General features: G+C 46.8%; 1 protein-coding gene across 2 annotated transcripts in view; it reads left to right on the top strand.

Moving 5' to 3' along the window:
* The first annotated feature begins 3159 nt into the window (after positions 1-3159).
* DGKG (diacylglycerol kinase gamma) overlaps positions 3160-11969 on the top strand; it is a 213117-nt gene continuing 204307 nt past the window's right edge. For both annotated transcript variants that reach the window (XM_063722379.1, XM_024245332.3), the window contains exon 1: positions 3160-3458. The gene's annotated coding sequence lies outside the window, so the exon portion shown is untranslated. The remainder of the gene's footprint in view (positions 3459-11969) is intronic.

Below are 11969 nucleotides of genomic sequence, written 5' to 3'. Positions count from 1 at the left end.
ATACTGTCATTCATTGTTTCTTAACCAGTGGAGCGTTTGTTTTATAACTGACATGGATTGCAAAATCTTTGAGGGGAGGCACTAAGCTTCCCCCTCTGTACCCTGCAGTATGTCTCAGGGTGTCACCACAGAGCAGAGACATGCTCAGACTCACAGATAGTCCTGACCTCAAGACTCTTTCTGCTTTACCTTATGTTTGCACATACAGCAAATGCCCAATAAATCCTCACTTGTTTCACTGTAGCTTCAGCCTTTTCAAATAAGGAGCTCAGTTGCAGGGCCTCTGTCAGCCCATGCAAATTAGAGAAAAGGCATCCCTCCCTCCAGGCAGACATGACCCTGCCAGGTTGTGTGGCTGGGCAAGTGGGGCATGAGTTGGCTTTCAGCCCCTTAGCTGAGTGTCCTGTGCAGTGAGCCACATAAGCCACCTGGGCTCTGGCTCCTCATGAGAGCAGCAACAAGGACTTCCCCCCCACAGTGCTCCATTCTGATGGGGAAGGCCTACCTTGGGAAAGCTGGCATCAGATACTTCCAAGCTTGCTTCCCAGCTCATTTCCCATCAAAAACAAACAACAAAAAAATCCACACCTGCCATAGCTCCTCACTGTGGAACCCAAGTCTATGCTCCCGGAAGAGCATTTGGAGACTCCCACAATACTGTCCCAGCCTTCTTTTCTTGTGCTGGAAGACTCAGAACTCACCATGAATTGTCCTACTTCTCTGCTTTTCCTTTCTTCCAGCCTAGATTGCCCTTGTCCTGTTGATCTTTAAGTGAGATCTCTATTCCCCTTTAAAATCCCATTGCAAACCCTACCTCCTCCATGATGCGTCCATTAGCGCTAATTGTTCTTGGTGCTTCTTCCCGCCCCATCCCTCTTTGCCTTCCACATTGCTTCAGCCTCTATTACCACCCTTTTCCTCCATGTTATTAGCATGTAACTCAGTCCACACAGCCTTCTCTGAAATCATCCTGCAGCAACTCAGATGCATCATTTGGCTCCATCCTGATCCCAAAGGAATCCATTTGCAAACAAACTGATGAATAATGTTGACTTTACAAATGATTTATTTCATAGGACCAGCGGCTTTCATAGCCCACCCCACAGCAAACTACTTACCAATCCTTGCAAGCATCTCCCCTGTCCAAATCCCTGGACAACTTGGCAACCCTGTTGCCTGTTCTCAGGCAAGTTGCTTGGCGACCCTGTCCTCAGAGCTCCTCCCCTCTCATTACCCTTCCCCAATGTGCTCTCAACCAAGCTGAGGTTCCACACTCAGTCTCTGCATGTCTTCCTCATTGGTTCCATTCAATTTATTTCCTTCCTGTCCTAATAGGCAGAGCAACTCAATGTTGTCCTAACACCTACTTGCAAACATGTACCCCAAGTCCATTATGATGCTCAGCCAAACACAGGGTCTCCTTCAGTTTAGCCTTCTTTAGAAGGAGTCAAGAATAGACAGCCAGAATGTTTTTCTTGTGACATGTATGTGCATTTTCCTCCATTGAGCATGCAGTCAAAAAAAGCAAGGATTGTGTCTTCCACATCCACGCAACCTAGCAGGGTGGAAGTATATACCAGAAACCTGTGCTCAGGGCTTCCCTCTTCCAGGGACAAGGACAGTTCTAAACCATTTCTGTCTCTCAGTTCTTTCTTCCCAAGTAAGGCCCAGGACTGGAGTTACGGGGAAGCACCTGAAGACAGAGTAGGAGTTTAATAAATAGCTGTAAAATGAATGAGTCAGTGACTGAAGAGGAAACAAAAAAGGACAAGGAAGAACTTTGAAGGCACCCTCACCAAGATTATTTCAGCCTAGTGGAAGGGAACTTTGAGAAGCGACCCAGGGTGATAGAATGGATAAGACCCAGAGGATAAGAGGAGTCGCAAACACGGAGTTTTGGTATCAGCTCTGTCTTCATCACTGTGTGGAACCTTAAGGGGATCTCTCAGCTCTGTTTCTCATCTGCCTCACCAGCCTGCCTGCAGATAGCCTAGTATGGACACCACCCAACAGGGTCCTCAGGGCTGCTTGACATTCGTGTTTGAGGCTTCTTCCCCAAATGCACAGACACCCAGAGCCCCTCGGCGCCTCCACACTCTGCAGAAAGCTTTTCTTGGCTACAGTGCTGGCCCAGGGACCTTCACTGCCCACTGGCAGAAAAGAATTCTCGGCTGTGGAAACGAGTAAACTCCACATATTTTAAGGATGACAGTCTAAACTCCTAATGACTCTAAATGTGGTGTGAAATGGACAGAAGTCATCCTGCTGTGTGACATGCCTGAAATAGTGTCACCACCACCATCACCCCCTCACGTGGACATGCACGTCATGGAAAGAGTAGCAACAAGTCACAGTGCCTTGACTAATGTAGCTCCCCTATTCCCCCTGACCCCTCACCCCAGCGTCTTTTCTGTGCTTTTCTACATTTTTAAAAAAGAAGAGATCTATTTGTTCTGCAGGAATACAGTCCAAGGTCACCTAAAAGCAAAGGAGAATGGGAATTAAACACACCCAGAGACCCGACCCATCCAACAGAGTCCAGCTCAGGCAGGCTGTGCCAGTCTCCACCAGGCTACGAGGGGAAAACCTTTTCAAGTTGAACGGCCACCAATCCACTGCCACCGAAGTCAAGGTTGTCAGAAATGAGCCTCTGGACAGGGCCAGTGATTTGGAGCCTAGAGATACTGAGTTCCTGGGAAACAAAGAGAACTTGTTGATTTTATATTTTTATTTTTTCTTCGATTTGGTCGGGATATTACGGTAGCCTTGACCTGAGTTGAGAAAAGGAAATGCCCAGTCGGTATTTATTTGTCAAACAGTTGTCCTTTGCCTCCGGGGTCAGGGGCCCTCTGGTACCCACCACTGTTGCATCCTCTCCGCACTCCTAAGCCTGTAACTCCTCCTCCCAAACCGAGCTCTGTCAGTAAAAAGCGTCCTAATGATGTCCGCGCCCTAGTTGCACCAAAGGGGGTCAGGTTCCCATCGAGCGGATCCACATTCGTGTGTGCGCACGCGTGTGCATGTGTGGGAGCGCGTGTCTGTGTGTGCCGTGTGTGTACGCGCGCGCGCCGGTGTGTGTGGCGGGGGCGGGCTCTGCGCCCGGGGGCAGGGCTCCGCAGTGAGAGTGGCAGCTGGACTTGCCAGGCTGCGAGGGGCAGGGCACAGAGCCGCAGTGCCGTAGTAGCGGGCCACGGAGATAGACGGCTTTGGAGCTGCTGAACCCCGAGCACAGGGTGAAGACCCCGGCGCTGCCAGCCACAGCCTGGCCGCCTGGTCTCCGCGGCACCCACTCGGGCTGCATCCCCCTCCCCCGAGAGGGCTGCGCGGGCGGGAAGACGCCCAGAGGCCAGCTTCGGTCCCCGTTCTGTCTCTCGGTTCCTCTTTCCTCCCAAGTAAGGGAATACACCGCGAGGAAGGAGCGCCCCGGGCCACCGCGCAACCAAGTGTTGCCTGGTGAGGTAAGACGGCGGCCGGCGCGGCGGAGGGGGTCCCCGGCTTAGGGAGCGCCCGGTGCAGCAACTTGGAAAAGGAGGGCAAAGAGGGAGCCGGTCCCGCGGCCAGGGAAGGGGCTGCAGCCAAAGCCACGGCGCCCACCCGGACAGTTCCACCTGCCACAAAGCCCTGCAGGAAGGGATGCCCCGCTCGAGGGGTGCAGGCTTGGGGAAGGCACAGGGTGGGGCTCGGCTCTCTCTGCGACTGAGAGGCCCCCTCAAGCCTCAAAGCTGTGCGGGTGGGAGGCGGCCTTGCTCCAGGCAGTTTGCTAAAGCAACTGGTCGGATTTCCTTCTTCTTCTGGACTTACCTTGGCTCCTTGATATCCAGTTCGCGCTCCAGGCAGTCTGAGAAGCAGGGGATGCTTTTCCTAATGTCTGGCCGCCAAAGCCTCCGACCGTCCCGCGGGGTTCTAGGACTTTGGGGGCACTCCACAAAGCCCCTGGGCAGGGCGACTTAAAGGGAAGCTGAAGAGAACACGGATACCTCAGAGAATAAAGGAGGAAAGGGTCGAATCTAAGGCTGATCTGTGTAGTCTCAGAGTCACAAGATGTGTCCGTGTGTGTGTTTGTGTCCTGAGGAGTGCGTACCCGGAGTCACCTGTGGTGCTTTCGCAGACTCCGCCGGTCCACCTCTCCTTGCCTAGTCTGAGATTTTCTTCGTTTGAACTAGTGGAATAGAATTAGGGGAGGGGGCTGTGGAGTTCTAAAAAGCCCTACAGGTGATTTGACGTGCTACCCCCATCCCCACCATCACTGCAGTGGAAAGCGTGGGACCAGAGCTAGAACCACCTCCCAGATGGGAGGGATCCAGCTGCGGAACTCAGGGTGGCGGTCGAGACCCCTCCCCCAGTCGCCCCCCGCGGCGGGAGGGTCTGCTGCAGCGCGAGGCGATTTGTGGCTGCGCCGCAGTGGTGCCCTGGAGCGCTGTGAACCCGTGGGCGCGCTCTCCCGCGCTGCGCCGCTGCCTCCTCGGACTTCATTAGCATACGATGACCTCTCTGTGGGGAGGAGGGCCTGGGAGGGCTGTTTGTCATTCCTTTATTTTGGGGGCTTGGCGACGACACTTTGGATCTGGAGGTGAACACCAGGGGTCATGATGAGAGACAGCGATCAGGACACAGGACTGGAAACGGCCCCTCTGGTCTGGATGGGGGAATCAACTTTGTTATTTTGGTGCTTGGGATTCTCGGTCTGTAAAATACAGCTGGCAGAGCCACTTGCTGGCACACAGGGCACCCTGGTTGTCAATGAAGGAAATTAGATCATAGAGGGCAAATGTCAAGGTTTGGTCATGAACCCAGGCACAGACACCTGGGTTGTCTTATAAAATATAAAGACCCCTTTATATTTTATGTCCCTCTCATTCCAGGCATGTGTCTAACGTAGGAAGGTACTTCACTGTTTGTTATATTAAAAGACTCCATTTGCTGGAGATTCCAGTCCAAATATAAATTATACTCCTTAAATAAAGTGGCTGCAACTAAGCTAACTTCCCAGTCATACTCCTGATCTATGTCTTTTTTGCCAATCACCCTTAACGTTTACGCCCAGCACTACAGGCATTACTACAGGTATTTTTCTGGGAGGGGCTTTAGGGTGGGAAGCTAGTAGATGAGTCTTTCCTACCTTAGAATTTTATGGAGCGGTTGGTTCAGATCAACCAAGACATGAGGAGAAAACGATAAACATGAGTGTGTCTTGAAATCTAGACTCCCAGAAATGTGAGTAACTATTAAGATCATCTGTTCTAGCTTCCCCAACTGTTCCAACTCCCTACGCGACACCATCAACAGATGGCAAGGATCCCTCCAACCCGGACACTCCCAGAGGCCCAGGCTGTGCATGCGTGAGCCTCTGTGAGGAAAGAACCCAGAAGCCAGCAACTCTCCCCTCTCCTACTGATGGGAGTTGGTGGATGCTGGCCCCATCTCCTCCCCTGGAAGAGAAGGCGGAAAAGGGTGGGGAAGTACCCTTTCTTTGTGGTAAAACTTTAAAACTTTTAAAATGTATATCTTATTGTATTACATCATTATAATGTACTCTTTTAGTATAAAAGTAATTCATGCTCATTGCCAAAAAATTGGGAAGTTGAAAAGTATGCGAAGAACAAATCAATCACCCGTGATCCTACCACTCCCATCCCACACCATTAATATACTGGCATATTTCCTTTCCATCTATTTTTATGCCTTGAAATCACACAATCCATAGAGAGCCAGCATTTATTGGGTGCCTAATAAGTATACTTTGCATGGTGTTAAATTTTATATTCATTATGTCCTTTAATCCTCAGGAGTCCCTCTGAGGTGAGTATTATTACTATCAATCCCATTTTTCTAGGGTTGCTTTTTTCTAGGGTTCTAAGGCTTCAGGTGACTTGCCCAAGTTACATGGCTAGTACGTGGCAGAATAAAGATTCAAACCTAGGCTGTCTGACTCAAAAGTATGGTTGCTGAGCCCCTGTAGCTATTGCTTCTCTGCTTTTTTCTGAATTAGTGTTGTAGCAAAAGACCTTCATGAACATTGTTTTCCTGGCTGCATATTATTACACTGTTAGTTATTTAAGTTGCTTCCTGTCTTTAGCAACTACAAATAACTCTGGGCAAAGTCTTTACCGCACACACTTCCCATTACTTCCTTTGGATAGATGCCTAGAAATAGATCACCAGGCCAAAGGGCATGAATATTTTAAGGCTCACAGTATATATGAGAAGCCACTTTTCAAAAAGGGTATACTAATTTACGATTCCATTCACCAGAAGCAACTCGGCCATAGTTCAAGCAGATGACCTTTAGGAATTCAAATAGGCCAGGGCCCCACAAGACCAAGCCACATCATGTGAGCATTCTTCAGTCTCACGGAAGAAGGAATCACACATATCACCTTGCTTTATACACTCAGGAGTGATTATGGAAACCATACAACATAAAGCTGTACCTATTTTTATGTGAGCAAGTATCAGCTGCAGAATTCTCTAGCTAAATGTCACATACTAACTTTGAACAAATCAAACCATCATGTAAAATATACAAATGTGTATAATGTCCCACTTCTCCATACAAGTCATTATAACAACACTTACTCCTGTGAACGTACATCATGATCACAGCCAGGTTCAGCAAGCTTAACCCATCAGCAACAGCTTCTTCACATACTAGCCGTATTCAAAGAGTTGTTTATTTGTACCAAGTATCAGAATTCCACACCCAACCACAGTGAGAGCTGATGTCACTTTATAAGTAACAGAGTTTGTCTGACTAAAAAAAAAAAAAAAAAAAATCAAGGCTAGTAACTATTAATAGTAATAAAACAATTTAAAAATAAGGTTATACCCATCATTTAAAAAAAATGTCCTCAGGTGGAAACAAAATGTGGCTGGCAGAAGAGAGATTGAATTAGGCAATAAAACACACACACACACACACACACACACACACACACACACACACAAAAGGGTTAGAAGAAAACAAACTGGCCCTAGCTACGAGTTGTTCCTAGAGCCTGGTTGATCTCCAAGCCACCTGTGCCACCAGCAGTGGGTTTAGTAGCCCTGGAATATAACCTGTTGTTGCTCCCACTCTGAGATCAATTTATGCAAGATTCAGCTCAGGTCCTGAAACATCCTTCAGGGAAGCCCACCCTAGGGCTGAATCCATAGCACCTGTGAGTAAGCTTACCTCGCTGTGGTGAAGTCACTAGTTGCATATCTCGCACTGAACTATGAGCCCCCTGAAGGCAGAGACCATGTCTAATTCTTTTCTGTATCCCCAGCACCTAAGATAGTGCCAATCCATAGTCAACAATTAAATGTGATGAATGAACAAATAAGAGAATTTTCCAGGTCCTGTACTGGATGCTTTATGTGCATTTCTCTTTCAGTGTACCTTTATTCTGCTCAGGCTAGTCAGTCCCAGAAATGTATCTGAAAGGTGTCTAGAGCTGTGCTGTCTGTTTTCACATGTGACTATTTCCGTGTTTAACTTAAGTTCATTAAAATTAAATGAAATTTAAAATTCAGTTCCTCAGTCACACCAGTCACATTGCTAGTGCTTACATGCAGCATGTGATTTCTGGCTATCATATTGGAGAATGCACATTTAAAAGATTTCCATCATTGCAAAAAGTTTAACTGGACTGTGCTAGAGTGTAAGCTTGGTTCAAGCAAAGTGTGTGTCTATGTCTGTCTTGTTTTCCACTGTGTCCTCTGCACTAGCACAGTGCCTAGCCCAGAAGAGATAAGGGAGAGAAAGATAAAGGAGGGATGGTGGTAGTAAATGTTGTAGTAATATTAGCAATAGCACTTATTGGGCACTGACTCTGAGTCCCACATTGTGCTATGTTCTGTACACGCATAGCTTCACCTGATATTCACATCACTACACTCCTGGTATTAACCTCATCTCACAGATAAGGAAACTGAGTCTCAGAAAGTTTCAGTAATTTGCCTATGGTCACAAAGCTGATAGGAGAGACTGAGATTGAAACTCAGATCTATATGATTTCAAAGCCTTTTCTCTTTATTTATCTTCTCTTTTTTTCTTGGACCTTTCGCTTTACTGCCTCAATAACTGCCGTGTGTGGTGATGTGGATTAGGATTGCCACCATCTTGGCTTCCTTGGAAATCACAGAAAGGGGACTTTTGAAAGCTTTCCAAGAGAAACAATGGGTATAATTTATGACTCTGAATCACATATCAAGAGTGCAAAATTTTGCTCAGGGGTCTTAAGAGAACCTGTCCCTGGATGGGTGAGGGAGGGAGAAAGGAACCCACCCATAGTGTGGCCTGACCGGGGGAACAAAACCTACAAGAGCAGACCAGTCCACCACCATAGTCTGTGCTTCCCCTCAGGGAGTCCTGAACCAGCTCTTAAGATCTCGCAGCCTATTAATGGGGTAACTTGGCTCTCAACTCTCTGGCCAATACCCTTTTCACTGCTCCACCCTACCTCATGGGCCATTTGCTCCAGTGCCCTCACTATTATTATCATCACTCTTGTCCTAGTTTTCTCTAATTTCTTTATTCTTAAAGAATAAAGTGCAAAATTTCAAGGGAGTCCTAATCAGCATGGAGAAGACTGAAATTACCACCTCCTCATTCTATTTCCTATTTCTATTAAAACTCTTTAAGGTCTAATTAAGAATCTACACCATTGACACCTGTTGAGCTTAATATCAACTGAAGTAACCCAATTCTCTTTTAAACTTGCTCTTGAACTGCGTTGCCCACCTGCTCGCCTTCACCCCATACTTGCCCACACCCCCTCACAGCCACTCTAGAGACTGTGCATTGTTTCTCATTTTATCTTGTTCAGTTCGGTCTGCCTTGCCAACTGGTCCAGATATTTCTGGCTGTGATTCTATCATCCAGTGTATTTACTGGCCCTCTTAGCCAGCTTTCTGCCATCTCTGAATCTGAAGAGCACGACCTCTTTATCTAAGTCATCAATAAAAATAATGAACACTATAGGATTCTGAGGCATTCCACTGTATGTTCCCTAAACATAGATATTAATTCAATAATTAAACAGCACTTACTTCGAAAATTTATTCAGCTTTCTGTACTATAAATGAGCACATATTTCTTCATCTTTTTCAACATTATTAGAGGAATCTTATCAAAGGTCTTGATAAAGTCCAAATATTCTTCATCACTGGTATTTCCTTGATCTTCCGTCCAATAATCTTGTCAAAGAAGCAATTTTGTTGGTCTGACATAAACTAATTTCAGTGATTCCATGTTGGTTCCTTGAAATCACAGCTTCAATCCTAAAAGCTCATTCCACATCCCATTCCAGAATGTTTCCTGGAATTAACATCAGTCCCTCAAATTAAGACATTTTTATAAATTTTCCCATTTTAAAAAGTAGAACTTTATTTCTCATGAAGGTGATGGTAGTGGTGGTGATGATGGTGGTAATGGTGGTGATGGTGGTGGTAGGACAGTGATGCTGGTGCTGGTGCTGGTGCTGGTGATGGTGGTAATGGGGTAATGATGGTGGCGGTAGGATGGTGAGGCTGGTGGTGGTGGTAATAGTGGTGGCAGTAGTAGGGGTGATTATTGTGGTGGTGGTGGTGGTAGTGATGGTGGAGGCGATGACGTTGGAATGTGATGGTGGGGGTGATGATGGGGGGTGTGATGGTGGTGGTAGTGGTAGTGGTGGGGTGATGGTGGTGGGGGTAATGGTGGTAGGTGGTGGTGGTGGTGATAGTGGTGATGATGGTAGTGGCAGTGGAGGTGATGGTGGTGGTGGTGATAGTGGTGATGGTAGTGGTGGTGGGGGGTGACAATGGTGGTGATGATGATCATGGTGTTGATGGTGGTGGTGGTAGCAATAGTCGTGATGGTGGTGGTGGTGGTGGTGGTGGTGATAGGAGTAGTGGTGGTGGTGGTGGTGATAGTGGTGATGGTAGTGGTGTGGGGAGGTGACAATAATGGTGGTGATGATCGTGGTAGTGGTGTTGGTGGTGGTGGTAGCGGTGATGGTAGTTGTGTGGGGAGTTGACGATAGTGGTGTTGGTAGTGGTATTGATGGTGGTGGTGATAGTTGTGGGGGTGATGGTGGTGATAATGATAATGGTGGTTGGGGGCAGGGTGATGATGGCGATAGTAGTGGCTTGCTTAGCTCTATGATTCTGAACAAATTAAGGAGCATGGTCTAATTACCTCAATTGCACACTGTCTCAGCACCCTGGGATGTTATTCAATTAGAATAAGAGATATACATTAATTTGGGGCAGATCTAAGAATTTCTGGCATCATAGAAAATGAGATCAGAGAAGGAGCCAAGAGAACATCTGGTTCTAGCCTTCATCCTGAGAAATAAGGAAACCCCCAACAAAATAAGTGCCCTGCCTGGGGTTACCCAGCCAGAACAGGAGCCAGGGTCTCACCACTCTGACCAGTGCCTTCTCCAGGGCATAACTCCTCTTTTCACTTTCTTTTCTGAAGAAGCTTAAGGCTTTATTTCCTGCAAAAATATCCATTTCTCCTCTTGGAATTCACTTCTTAAGTCATTGATGCTTCAGTGAAAGTTAGATTCTTTCCTGGAGTCATGATGTGTAAGAGAAAAGAAGGAAAGAGCTTAAGAGCTCTCATTTTCCAAGTGAAAAATGGAGGCATCTAGAAAAGTCTGCTGTGGCAAGAAAAGGGATGGAAGAGAAAAACTCAATGGCCAGACAGCAGCTGACAAAATCCAGCTTGCCTGCCCAGTTAGTCATTTGGGTCCAACACTCCTTTCTGTGTGTTTTGCATTGGAAGTTTTCTTCTCACCTGGGGAATAAACAGTGTCATCTACACAGAAACCAAGTTTTCACTTTGCTGATGGCTGATCTGGTGTGAAAGTTCCAAGTAGCCAAAGGTCAGTGAGGCCACTTTGATCCTTAGATGCTGAAATACTTGAAATGTTTTTGGCCTAAATGTTTCCGTTTCCTGCTGCATTTCTCCACCCCTCTGCTCTGGGAACAGTGGCTCATAGTACTTCACCAGCTCCCTCGTGCCCCTGCCTTGCAGTTAAAGTAAATAAGCTAGAGAAAGCTCTTTCCAGCTCCCACAAGGCCAGGGTGTCCCTTCCTTGGAAGCCACACAAAATGGTTACTCTCATCGAGCCCCCCAAACTCCCCATCCTAAAGTCTCATCAACAAGGATGTTCCTGATCCCCAGAACCTGACATAAAGATATTCACTGGTGGAAGTCAGTCTCTTCCCTTTTCTCATGCCAGCATGTCCAGCAGGCCTAGATGATCACAAAGTGATCTTTCTCAACTATTAGGAAGCTAGTAGCCATAGGTTCCTATAGAGGGAAAAGTCCCATGGTGCCCCAAAGACCACACTGTTCTTTAATCCCTAAATGATGCAAACCATAGCAATGCTCTCCTGAGGATGCTCCGTCATTTAACCAATATTCAATCAGTAAATATGTGCTGAGCACCCAATTCATGCTAGTCATAGGACTCATTTCTGGGGATAGGATCAACTGGGTTTCCAGGAGCTGGAGTGGAACAGAGTCCACTGTTTTATAGATGTAGATATAGATATAGATATAGATATAGATATAGATATAGATATAGATATAGATATAGATATAGGTATAGATACAGATACAGATATAGATATAGATATAGATATATACAGAGAGTCTATATATATATATATTTTTTTTTTTTTGAGACAGAGTCTCACTCTGTCACCCAGGCTGAAGTGCAGTGGTGCGATCTTGGCTCACTGCAACCTCTGCCTCCCAGGTTCAAGGAATTCTCCTGCCTCAACCTCTCGAGTAGCTGGGATTACAGATGCATGCCACCACATCTGGCTAATTTTTGTATTTTTAATAGAGATGGGGTTTCACCATGTTCAGGATGGTCTCGAACTCCTGACCTCAGGTGATCCACCCTCCTAACCTTCCAAAGGGCTGGGATTACTGGAATGAGCCACCATGCCCAGCCAGAGTCAATCTTTAGATGAGAGTCAGGAGAGGG

Source organism: Pongo abelii, chromosome 2 (genome assembly GCF_028885655.2).
Source record: "Pongo abelii isolate AG06213 chromosome 2, NHGRI_mPonAbe1-v2.0_pri, whole genome shotgun sequence".
NCBI lineage: Eukaryota > Metazoa > Chordata > Mammalia > Primates > Hominidae > Pongo > Pongo abelii.
This window is presented reverse-complemented; position numbering and strand designations above follow the sequence as displayed.